We start from the raw sequence: 13,045 nt of genomic DNA, 5'->3' as shown, positions 1-13,045 counted from the left end.
GCGAGCACCTCCACATTATACTCGTGAGGGTTGAAGCCGACGGCTGCAATCTTTCAGGTTATACACATGTATACATAAACGGCCGTCCAGGAGGCATCATATTACTTTCAGGAAAAAGTATAAATATAGCCTTATAAAAATTTATAAAAGCATTTCGCTTACAATGAGATTACATATCACTCAAACATAATATTTTTTGAGCACTGGGTCTCTATCAAACGAGCACCCTCAAGAACTTCTTCAAAGTAGTGCTCAGCAGCCCTTCGACCTATGGCCGAATCCCGCGCTGCAACAGTGGTAGCATCCATCTCCGCCCAGTATGCTTTAACACGGGCAAAGGCCATCCGTGCGCCCTCTATGCACGCCAACCTCTTCATCCCATTAATGCGTGGCACCACGTCAAGGAACTGCTGCACCAAGCTGAAATAGTTGTTCGGTTTTGACCTTTCCGGCCATAGCTGATCCACAATAGACCTCATGGAGAGTCTGGACAACCTATTTAGTTCGGCCCATTCAGCTAATTGGTCAGTCAATGAAAGCGGACGCTCGGGAGAATGGAATTGTCAACAAAGCTGCTGGTTTACTCCACGGTCCGTCTGACCCTGGAAATACTTGGCCGCATCGGCAGCGCTCGCCGCCAAATCCATATATACATCCTCCGAACTCCACAGCCGATCTAGAGGGGCATACCGTGGATCTCCAAACTTCCTCCGCAACATAAAGGATTTCCCAGTTACAATATCCCCGGCTTCCCGCAGCTCCTCCTTCTTTGCCCTCATAGCAGAGCGGAGGTCCTCTCTTGTCGCAGCAGCCTTCTCAAGGTCCGATGCCTTCGCTTGGTTTTCCTTTTCAAGAACCCGGCAACGGTCGACGGCGGCTTTTAATTCTATGGCCATCTTGGCCATCTTGTCTCGGCTCCCGCCATGCGCAGCCTTCTCGGCTTGCAATTCTTCGGCCGCCTTCAAAGCAGCCGCATTACCCAACCTCGCTTGTTCCTTGGCTCGGGCAAGTTCTGCCCGCAAGGCTTCAACAGTGGCAGCTCCATCTGCAGTCACAACATATTAAAGACACTGGCATCATGCTGCTCTTCCTATGTGGCATTTACCAGATAATGACACTTACCCTGTGCCTCATCAAGCCTTTTGTTAACAAGCTCGATGTCGGCGTCTGCCGCATCCAACTGCCGTTCTAAATGGGCAAACTCGCTAGTCCGGCTAGCCACCGGAGCTTCCATCACCTGCACATAGAGGCAGTATGGTTATTACCTGGGAATATGATCCTCTGTTCGTCGTCGTTTCCGATGACAACCAGAGTCTCAGGGGCTACTATCTACACAGGGCACACCTAGCATGTGCAGGACTATCATACATTCTTTTACGTACCTCAAAGCCTATCAGAAGACTCATAAAAGATTCATGTAATCCGCTTTCGGCGGACGATATTCTCTCCATCGCCGTATTCATCAGCACACGGTGTTTATCTGAGATGGCCGCTCGCCCCACCAACTCCCTCAGAACATCTGATCGCACACTAGACGGTGTCGGACTCTTTTGTCTGCTCTCTTCGGGGGCCGGACACTGGGAGCTTTCGGGGTCAATGGGATTATCTTCTAGCCTCACCGGACTCGGAGAGGCCCTCCGCGACGACACTTCAGGGTCGCCCGCTTCCGGAGCGGAGGAATCCGGAGGAGGCGTTTCGCTCTCCATCATCTCTGGAAGAAGATCCCCCAAAGACGAGCTCATTTGAGAGGGGCTAAGGCCCGAGCTGCAAAAATATATGCGGTGGTTATTTTCTCAGAAGAAAAAGATGGCATATCTGTACTATTAAAGTATTTCGGGTCACTTACGACTCGCGGGAGAATTGATCCCCCCGCGGACTTTGTGCGGCAACAACGCCCCCCAAGGTAGGACCCTCTGTGGGAGACTTCTTCTCCCGTTTGGAAGCTTCGGCTTCCGAATCCCCGGGCGCAGTCCTTTTCCTCTTCTAGTCGTCTTCCTTCATGGAGATGCTCGCTCCCTCAGTTAGAATGGTCAGCGTTGGGGGCCCGCATCCGCCCGCATTATCCTCCACAGTATCTTCCTTCAAGGGCTCCGGGCAAGGTGTAGTCTGGAGCATCTTTTCCAATACCGGATTTTCCAAACCCTCAGGGAGGGGGGCCGAACACCGAATCAACTTCGCCTTTGTTAGCCAGTCCTGTCAAAAAGCGAACTCTCAGAAATAACTTCGTAACAAAGGAGAGATAGTATGTTCGGCCGGAAGATGCCTTACCTGTTCGGCGGCGTGGTTACTACTCAGGCCCACGTCCTCGGTAATTTCCGGACACTCCACCTAAGGTCCGAAGAATGACTTGTACATCTCCTCGTGCGTCAGGCCGAGAAAATTTTGAATGACACGCGGTCCCTCGGGATTGAACTCCCACAGCCGAAGAGGTCGGTGTTTGCAAGGCTGGACTTGACGAACCAGCATAACTTGTATTACCGCAACCAAACTGAAATCTCCATTGAAGAGATCTCGAATGCGGCTTTGCAGTATAGGCACGTCCTTGGCTAGACCCCAGCTCAGACCTCTGCTGATCCATGACATCAGTTGTGGTGGAGGGCCCGAGCAGAAAACAGGGGCGGCCGCCCACTTGGCACTTCTAGGAGCCGTGATGTAGAACCACTCTTGTTGCCACAATTCAGACACCTCTGGGATGGAACCTTTGGGCCACGAAGCTCCCGTCATCTTGCGTACTGAGGCACCTCCACACGCTGCATGTTGCCCCTCGATCATCTTCGGCTTCACTTCAAAGGTCTTGAGCCATAGGCCAAAGTGAGGGGTAACCCAGAGGAAGGCCTCGCACACGACAATAAATGTCGTGATATGAAGAAAGGAGTCCGGAGCTAGATCATGGAATTCTAGCCCGTAATAAAACAGCAAACCCCTGACGAAAGGATCCAGAGCAAGGCCTAGACCTCGGAGGAAGTGGGAGACGAACACGAAATTCTCGTTGGGTTCGGGGGTGGGGACGGCCTGCCCTCGGGGAGGTAGCCGATGCAAAATCTCGGCGGTCAGATATCTGGCCTCCCTCAACTTTTTGATGTCTTCTTCCGTGACGGAGGAAGGCACCCATCGGCCTTGAAGGCTAGATCCGGACATGACTGAAGGTTCGGAGCACCTGACCTGAAATTTGGGCGTTTGAGCTTGAGGTGGGGGAAGGATTCGATTGAGCACGGGAGGGAAAAATAAAAGCCTTGTCCCTTTATAAAGAGGGTGAATATCAAGCGTCCTCTCCGTGTCCGTTTGGACTTGCCTATAATCTAGGAGTCCTAGAAGCGGTTAGGTTACCCACGCCCATATTGATGAGAATCCCGGAATAAAGGGACACGATCTCTGCTTTAACAAGACGTGCCAAGGAAACCGCCTCGCATGACGCGCTGAGGTGGGATAATGAAACGACTCGGATAAAGGCTTGGCCGTGGTGTGTCACACTACGGAGTACGTCAGCAGATTAGATATTTGTAAATATTATTCTCTCTATGGCAATATGTGGAAACTTAATTTGCAGAGCCGGACATTATCTTTGTGTTCAAAATCTTCTATAAAGTACTTGGAGGAGGAACCCGCCTTGCAATGCCGAAGACAATCTGCGCGCCGGACTCATCGTCATTGAAGCCTGGTTCAGGGGCTACTGAGGGAGTCCTAGATTAGGGGGTGTCCGGATGGCCAGACTATACCTTTAGCCGGACTCCTGGACTATGAAGATACAAGATTGAAGACTTCGTCCCGTGTCCGGAAGGGACTTTCCTTGGCATGGAAGGCAAGCTTGGCGATACGGATATGTAGATCTCCTACCATTGTAACCGACTTTGTGTAACCCTAACCATCTCCGGTGTCTATATAAATCGGAGAGTTTTAGTCCGTAGGACAACATACACAACAACAATCATACCATAGGCTAGCTTCTAGGGTTTAGCCTCCCTGATCTCGTGGTAGATCTACTCTTGTACTACCCATATCATCAATATTAATCAAGCAGGACGTAGGGTTTTACCTCCATCGAGAGGGCCCGAACCTGGGTAAAACTTCGTGTCCCTTGCCTCCTGTTACCATCCGGCCTAGACGCAAAGTTCGGGACCCCCTACCCGAGATCCGCCGGTTTTCACACCGACAGAGACCATCTTCATCCTACGCCTCCTACGGATTGATAAACCTTAGGTCATCCACTTGAGGGAAATTTGCTACTATCCTACAAACCTCTGCACTTGGAGGCCCAACAACGTCTGCAAGAAGAAGGTTGTGTAGTAGACATCAGCTGCTACAGGCTGAGCAAGAACCGTTCTTACCTACGCATCAAAACCACAACAATAGTTCGTCAAGTTAGTGTTGTTTTAACCTTCTCAAGGACAACGCGTAGGCACACTTGGTTCAACTAAAGTTGGAGAAACTGACACCCGCCAGCCACCTGTGTGCAAAGCACGTCGGTAGAACTAGTCTCGCGTAAGCGTACGCGTAATGTTGGTCCGGGCCGCTTTATCCAACAATACCGCCGAACCAAAGTATGACATGCTGGTAAGCAGTATGATTTGTATCGCCCACAACTCACTTGTGTTCTACTCGTGCATATAACATCTACGCATAAATCTGGCTCTAATATCACTGTTGGGGAACATAGTAATTTCAAAAAAAATCCTACACACACGCAAGATCATGGTAATGCATAGCAACAAGAGAGGAGAGTGGCGTCCACGTACCCTCGTAGATCGTTAAGCGGAAGCGTTATAACAACACGGTTGATGTAGTCGTACGTCTTCACAATCGACCGATCCTCATCACCGAACGTACGGCACCTCCGCGTTCCGCACACGTTCAGCTCGGTGACTTCCCGCGAACTCATGATCCAGTAGAGCTCGAGGGAGAGTTTCGTCAACACGACGGCGTGGTGACGATGTTGATGAAGCTACCATCGCAGGGCTTCGCCTAAGCATCGCTACGATATAACCGAGGTGGATTATGGTGGGGGGGGCACCGCACATGGCTAGCAGATCAATAGATCAATTGTTGTGTCTATGGGGTGCCCCCCTACCCCCGTATATAAAGGAGCTAGGGCAGAGGCGGACGGACATGGAGGAGGGCGTGCCAAGGGGGAGTCCTACTCCCACCGGGAGTAGGACTCCCTCTCTTCCTAGTTGGAGTAGGAGAGGGGAAGGAAGGGAGGGAGGAAGAAAAGGAAAGGGAGGCGCCGCCCCCCTCCTTGTCCAATTCGGACTAGAGGGGGAGGGGCGCACGGCTGCCCTTGGCCGCCCCTCCTCTTCTCCCACTAAGGCCCATTAGACCCAATATACTCCCGAGGGGGGTTCCGGTAACCCCCCGGTACTCCGGTAAATGTCTAAAACCTCCTGAAACACTTCCGGTGTATGAACATAGTCATCCAATATATTGATCTTTACGTATCGATCATTTCGAGACTCCTCGTCATGTCCGTGATCATATCCGGGACTCCGAACTACCTTCGGTACATCAAAACACAAAAACTCATAATACCGATCGTCACAGAACTTTAATCGTGCGGACCCTACGGGTTCGAGAACTATGAAGACATGACCGAGACATGTCTCCGGTCAATAACCAATAGCGGAACCTGGATGCTCATATTGGTTCCTACATATTCTAGGAAGATCTTTATCGGTCAAACCGCATAACAATATACGTTGTTCCCTTTGTCATCGGTATGTTACTTGCCCAAGATTTGATCGTCGGTATCTCAATACCTAGTTCAATCTCGTTAACGGCAAGTCTCTTTACTCGTTCCGTAATGCATCATCCCGCAACTAAATCATTAGTCACATTGCTTGCAAGGCTTATAGTGATGTGCATTATCGAGAGGGCCCAGAGATACCTCTCCGACAATCGGAGTGACAAATCCTAATCTTGATCTATGCCAACTCAACAGGTACCATCGGAGACACCTGTAGAGCACCTTTATAATCACCCAATTATGTTGTGACGTTTGTTAGCACACAAAGTGTTCCTCCGGTAATCAGGAATTGCATAATCTCATAGTCATAGGAACATGTATAAGTCATCATGAAAGCAATAGGAGTAAACCAAAATGATCAAGTGCTAAGCTAACAGAATGGGTCAAGTCAATCTCATCATTCTCCTAATGATGTGATCCCGTTGATCAAATGACAACTCATGTCTATGGCTAGGAAACTCAACCATCTTTGATCAACGAGCTAGTCAAGTAGAGGCATACTAGTGACACTTTGTTTGTCTATGTATTCACACATGTATTATGTTTCCGGTTAATACAATTCTAGCATGAATAATAAACATTTATCATGATATGAGGAAATAAATAATAACTTTATTATTGCCTCTAGGGCATATTTCCTTCACGGGGCCCGGTGTCATCGTCTTGGTCTTCGTGTGGGGCCCATCAGCTGCGGAACCCACCGCCAGGGCGTCACTGTGGCACATCTCCGGTCGCATCACGGAGTAGTTGGAACAGTACCGGGCCACGTGGATCAGCGAAGCGGCACGCATTGTAGCCATGCATCCTCTGGTCAGCGGAGAGGGGGCACTATTGCCATGCTCCTCGTCTTGGAGCGGTTGTCTTGTCGTACGAGTGGATTGCACGGGCATCTGCCGGCCCGATGGAAAATTTGGGAGATCGTTGCAATCAATCGTCGCCGTCACATGTGGAGATCTCACTGTGATTTAGGATATGTGCTGGGTGCCTCCGCCTCGATGGAGATCGTGGGATCAACAACTGTCATCCGTGACGTGCGCTTCTGGCCAGGCAAGTAAATAAGATCGTGAATACGCTTTGGAGCGTATCTTTGCATTGATAGAGGGAAAAGAAAACAACAGGTCGACGCCATGTTCACGTACGCAAGAAGGCGTGTCTGTGGCGATTGTGTGAGCATGGAGTATTGGGGATGCTCAGCCCCTCATACAAGATCAGGTTACAAGGATAAAAGCGCTAAGCCCTTTGGCTCTGGAAGTGGCCCAGGAGTGAGCGTCGTCTTTAATAGTGGTGACCACAGTCAGGGTAGATGGGGCGATCTTGTCGAAGGTGACCGCATTACGGTGGCGCCAAAGAGTCCATGCCACAAGGCCGGCCAAGGTAGTGAGGCCCCGTCGAGTGGTCGCAGGCAGCCTGAGGAGGGCCGTGGATAGCCAGTCGAAGAAGCCGGAAGATCCGTCGTGCGGGGGGGTGGAGGGGCAGCACCAAGTTAGGATCTCATGCCAAACAGAACGAGTGAAAACGCATCACACCAAGATGTGTTGCAGAGTCTCTGGCTCCTGAAGACAAAGGACACAAGCCGGCTCGTGCTTTAGTCCATGCCGAGCAAGCCGATCGGCGGGCCAGCATCGGTTTAAGGAGGCCAGGTATATGAAAAACTTCACCGATAGGGGCGCGCCGGAATTCCACACAAGATGCCAGTGCTCGGGTTGTTAGAATGTATATACGTAGTCTTGTATAGGCCTTGTATTGTACCTCTTGGTACATCTATATAATGAGATAGCCACACCTCGTTTTAGGGTGTCGAGCCAGTTTCCCAAACCCTATGTTTGACATGGTATCAGTTTAGGTTACGATGTCTTCTGTTGCACCACCTCCCGCCGCCGCCGCGCCGATCTCGACCGCCGCCGCTGCGTCGGACCTCGCCCGGATGTCGCCCTTCATGGCCTCCCGCCCCCTCGTGACGACGTACGGTGCCGTGTCGCCGCCTCCCACTTCCCCGCAGGCTTCGGGGTCTCCGGACGCTCCAATCGTCCCAACCGAGCCCGCGGCGCTGCCGGCCCCTGGCGGCCCTCCTCCACCGAGTCTGCACCCGTGGTGCGGTGCTCCCGCACCATCCTATGGTGCGCCCCCGCCACCGTCATCCTTCTGGCCGGGGTCGGCTATGTTGCGCCGCTGCCGCAACCCTACACGGCAGTGCCGCATCCGCCGCCACCGCACCACTACTACCAGGCGCTGCCGCCGTCCTATGGGGGCGCGGCCTCCTCATCGTATGGTGCCCCTGCAGCGCCCGGCCAAGGTGCTTCGGCTGCTGTGGGTGCTGGCCCCTACGCCGCGTTGGGCACCTACGATCCTCCTGCAGCGCCCGGGCACGGCGCTTTGGCTGCCGCCTCTGTCGGGTCCTACTCCTCCCCTGGCGCCTATGCGCTGGTCCCTCGTCCAGAGATGGCCCTGTCCATGGATCCCTATGCCCCACTAGCGCAGGCGTACATTGCTGAAACCGCGGCGCCGCCGCCGTTTTATTTCTCGCACCTGCTGCCGGTGAAGCTCGCGCCGGACAACTACCTGTCATGGCGTGCTCAGGTCTTGCCTCTACTCCGCAGCCGCTACTTGGAGGGCTACGTCGACGGATCCATCCTGTGTCCACCCTCTCACCATCTGGCATATCACACGTGGGTGGCGCAGGATCAGGCTATTCTCTCCGCTATCCAGTCTTCACTCACGCCGAGTGTTTCGTCGATGGCCATCTTCGCCGCTACGTCCAGGGAGGCGTGGGCGGCCCTCCACACTAGTTTCGCCTCTCAGTCTCAGGCGCGTGCGCACTCTATACGCACCGAGCTGGGTGAGACCAAGCTTGGCGATCTCAGCATCACGGAGTACTTCAACAAGATGACGAGCCTCGCCGACACCTTGGCCTCTGTTGGTCAGCCGCTTCAGGACGAGGACTTCACCACTTTTGTGCTTAATGGGCTTGATGATGATTATGACAATCTCATTGAGAACGTCCATGTTCGAGAGGATACGCTCCCGCGTCATGAGCTCTATGCGCGCCTCCTTGGGCGTGAGCAGCACATCAAGGCGCGTCGTGTTTCCCCCAGCTTCGCCTCGGCCAACGCCGCCACACGCGGCAAACCTCAGAAGCCGGCCGCATCAGGTGGCAAACCACCGGCTTCCTCGTCGCAGGCCTCGCGGGGCAACGCGCCGACCATCACTGGAGGGAGTCGCCCAGTTGCCTGCTGTTCTAGTTGCGGTGCTCCTCAGGCTTGTCAGCTTTGTGGCATCGATCGTCACCTCGCCTCTGCTGCCACAGACGCTACAAGCAAGACTTCCTTGGCCTGTGGTTGTTGCAAGTATTACATGAAGGACGGACTGTGGTTGTTGCCTTCACTGTTATGCATTTTTTTCTAGAAACAGAACACCATGCACAAGCAGCAAGTTCTCCTGTATACCATGTGAACAGGCATGCACGCAGCATCTTGCCATCCTCACGAAGTACCGGAAGATCATTTTGTCCGCATACAATAAAGTTCGTTCTCGAAGCTAATACTTTTATTGTGCGTGCAAGAAATATGCCATGAAAGTCATTTGCATTAGTTGGCTTATTAAGAAAAAGTCGAGAAACATGAATGAACTATGGCGGACCTGTCCACGACAACGGGACGGGACCAGTGAAGCTGAGGAGCAGGAGCTGCCAACTTGGGTCCATGGTCCATGCCACCCACCAATTTCTTCAGTCGACAGACAACACCTCATGCATGAAAAATGCAAGAAAATAAAGTTTGAATTGGCACTCCGCACGCACACTGACTATTGTGGCCACTGACTAGTACTACGTACTTGCAACGCATGGTTACACACATTCATGCACGAGCATAAGATGAGATGCACCACCCAAGCAGTTTTTGCCAAGATCACTTGAGAATCACCTGCACCCCAAACTGGTTTCTTGCTGAGTGTTCCTGCTTTTTGTATACATACCACAGGCCACAGCTGAATCCATGGCGAAATGCTTCCTGCTGCTCGCCTTCTTGGCGTTTCTCCTGCCGGCGGCCTATGCGACGTGCCACCCTGACGACCTTCAAGCGCCGCGGGGCTTCGCCGGGAAGGTACTTGGACCTCTCAAATAATTCATTTGGTTGGTGAGGTACCCAAGGGTTTGACACTACTCGAGGGCCTCACCGTTGTCGATCGTTCACTAGGTATTGCTTTCTCTAACTTGCTATTGTATGTGAAGAGCAATAGAAGAACACTCCAACAACAACAACCAAACACCATTACTGGGACCAACAACAGTGTTAGATCTGGAAGTGGCAACATTGTATCTGGGAGCGGCAACACTGTTGTATCTGGGACAACAACAATGTTTCTGGGAGCAACAACACAGTCACATCTGGGAGCAGCAATGTCATACTTGACACCAACCATGTCGTAATTGGGAGCAACAATACTGTATCCGGCAATAACAATAGGGTAACTGGGAACAATAATGTTGTATCCGGGAGCAACCAAGTCGTGTCCGGGGACAACAAAGTCGTAACTGGCTAATGATCTGTTAGTGGATTGATTTCGGCTTCCCTGGTGCAGTTCATACGTCCTTGTCCAAGTTCAGTGTGGCTGACAATTACTTGGTGGGCCCAATCGTGTTTGGAACTTCATGGATATAGCATCCTACCTACTTAAAATAAAATTTCCCTAAAATATCTATAGAACGTTTTACATACTAAATGCTGGCCTGGACAGCAATGGCGACTTGCAGCTTAGGTACAAGTTTTCATCGTGGATGTCTAGATGTGGTTATTTCATCTATTCTGTTATCTGTAATGTGTGATGTTTTATTATATATGAAGATTGATCTATGAATTATAACTGCTCAATGTCATCTAGCTATACACTTCTCAGGTGATGCAATACGGATCGTTTGCCATGTGCACCTCGTAGTTCCTTTGTGACCAGTGATTACCTTCAATCTGTTTCTAGATGTACATACTCCCTCCTTCTAACTATATAGGGCTTAATGCGTTTTTCGAGGCTAACTTTGACCAAAAGTTAGAGCAATAATATCTAACAAGCAACTTACACAAAGCATATCGTCAAATTTGTATGTTAAAGGAGCTTCCAATGATATAATTTTCGCATTATAAATCTCATATAGTATTAATCTTGTCAATAATCAAAGGCGGTATTGAAAAACGTATTAGGCCCTGTATAGATGGAAGGAGGGACTACTTCTTTTCTAGAGCCCTTAGAATTTATCGAATCCAGAAAATGAATTAATCTTGGCAAGGAAATGTATGCATGCCTTGGTTATCTCAAATCATCCCAGTTTCTCGGACCAACAATTATCACAGAGATAGTAGAAATAAAAAGAAAATAGGCCAGGCTAAGGTTGCTCCAGCGGCTGTGTACACGCGTTAGGGATAATAATTACAGATCAACAATGCACTGGTAAACATTGATAAATATATTTCGCAAATCTCTATTTTTAATGGAGCAGTTGGTAGTTTCGCTTCCAGGTTTTTTTTCGTCCCACCTCCCATGGTTTCTTTGGTACCTCGTCCCACCTTACACTGAGCCGCCACGAACCGAAAAAACCGCGTACCGAAGCCCCCACCCACCCTCACGCATTCCAGGGCCCAACCTCCGATCGCACCCAAGACAATCGAGCAAAAAAAGCTACGAAAATTAACCAGCGAAAAAAACTTAATGGAGGAGTTGGTAGTCCAGTACGGTTTATTTTCAACACTTTCCTAATGACAAAAGATCACGGATCTAACTTTCCTACCTTAGCCAAATCAACGAATCTCTCTCATTAATGCAATTTGCTTTAGGAAACAAATAATAGATTCTTTCCTACCTTAGCCAAATCAACGGATCTCTCCCATTAATGCAATTTTCTTTAGCAAACAAATAACAAATTCTTTCCTACCTTAGCCAAATCAACGAATCTCTCTCATTAATGCAATTGGCTTTAGGAAACAAATAATAGATTCTTTCCTACCTTAGCCAAATCAATGGATCTCCCCCATTAATGCAATTTGCTTTAGCAAACAAATAATAGATTCTTTCCTACCTTAGCCAAATCAATGAATCTCTCTCATTAATGCAATTTGTTTTAGGAAACAAATAATAAATTCTTTCTTACCTTAGCCAAATCAATGGATCTCTCTCATTAATGCAATTTTCTTTAGCAAACAAATAATAGATTCTTTCCTACCTTAGCCAAATCAACGGATCTCTCTCATTAATGCAATTTGCTTTAGGAAACAAATAATAGATTTTCAGGAAGCAAATAATCTCTAATCTCTAATCTTTAATTCTCTAATAATAATAATTATTATTATTATTAATTAATCTCCATCTCTACTTTTTTATCTAAAAGAACCGTAAGGTTCCGTCTCCCCTCTTACGTCGTCCCACCCGTTCGTCCATCCTTTCTCACCCTACAGTGATTTCCTCTCCTCTCTGTCAATATTTGGTAATTCAATCAATTCACGGATTAATACCTTATTTGGTTAATGCATAATACAATTAATTCAGGCCAATCACGGACGACATCTCTCCTATTCCTTCCTTTTAATTGTTTAGCTCCCTCTATCCTCCCTCGATCCTCTCCTTTATTCGCTCCTCCCAGATCCGTCATGGGTGCATCAAGTCAATCGTGATGGAGAGAGAGAGAGAGAGGGGGGCGCCCTGACTAGAGGAGAGGTAGCCGTTGGGGGAGGAGAGGATGCGGAAGACAGGTCGCCGTCGTGGGAAGGAGAGGATTCGGGTGGCAGGTCACTGGCCAAGGTAGAGGTCTGCCTGCTCTTCATGCAGCGATGTAGCCAAGGTGCGTGACCACGCGCTGGTGTGCGTTGTGGCTCCGATGCATGTACGTTGCTGCGTGAGAGATGCAATTTTGCCGCTACGCTGCTGCTGCTGTCCGTATTGCTGACGCTGCTATGCTGCTGCTTCTGTTCGTCCTACCATTCCATCACGTTGAACAGAACCTCACGCCTCTATTTCCCGTGAGGCCAATATTCAAAATCCTCCCTCCATATGAAATCCTTTGATACGACATTTTATGTAGATATTGGAATTTTCACTGCCAAACTTATTATCTGAAAATATCCCTTAGCTATTAGACCCTCCTTCCAGAGTATAACATGGTTGGCCTCCATCCAGTATAGCTTTTGTTATCTTATTCCTTTAACGAATTTTTCTTGACATCGCAGGTGCATATGAAATTTCCCTACACAGCTGATGATTCAGATTCACAGAAAACATGAAAGCATGAATGGAACCTGAAGTCAAAATTCTAGGCTTTTTTCACGT

General features: G+C 49.6%; 1 pseudogene; it reads left to right on the top strand.

The window, feature by feature from the left end:
• The first annotated feature begins 9,665 nt into the window (after nt 1-9,665).
• Nucleotides 9,666-10,401, top strand: LOC123181893 (putative uncharacterized protein DDB_G0272516; annotated as a pseudogene).
• The last annotated feature ends 2,644 nt before the right edge of the window (nt 10,402-13,045 follow it).

Source organism: Triticum aestivum, chromosome 1A (genome assembly GCF_018294505.1).
Source record: "Triticum aestivum cultivar Chinese Spring chromosome 1A, IWGSC CS RefSeq v2.1, whole genome shotgun sequence".
Taxonomy (NCBI): domain Eukaryota; kingdom Viridiplantae; phylum Streptophyta; class Magnoliopsida; order Poales; family Poaceae; genus Triticum; species Triticum aestivum.
This window is presented reverse-complemented; position numbering and strand designations above follow the sequence as displayed.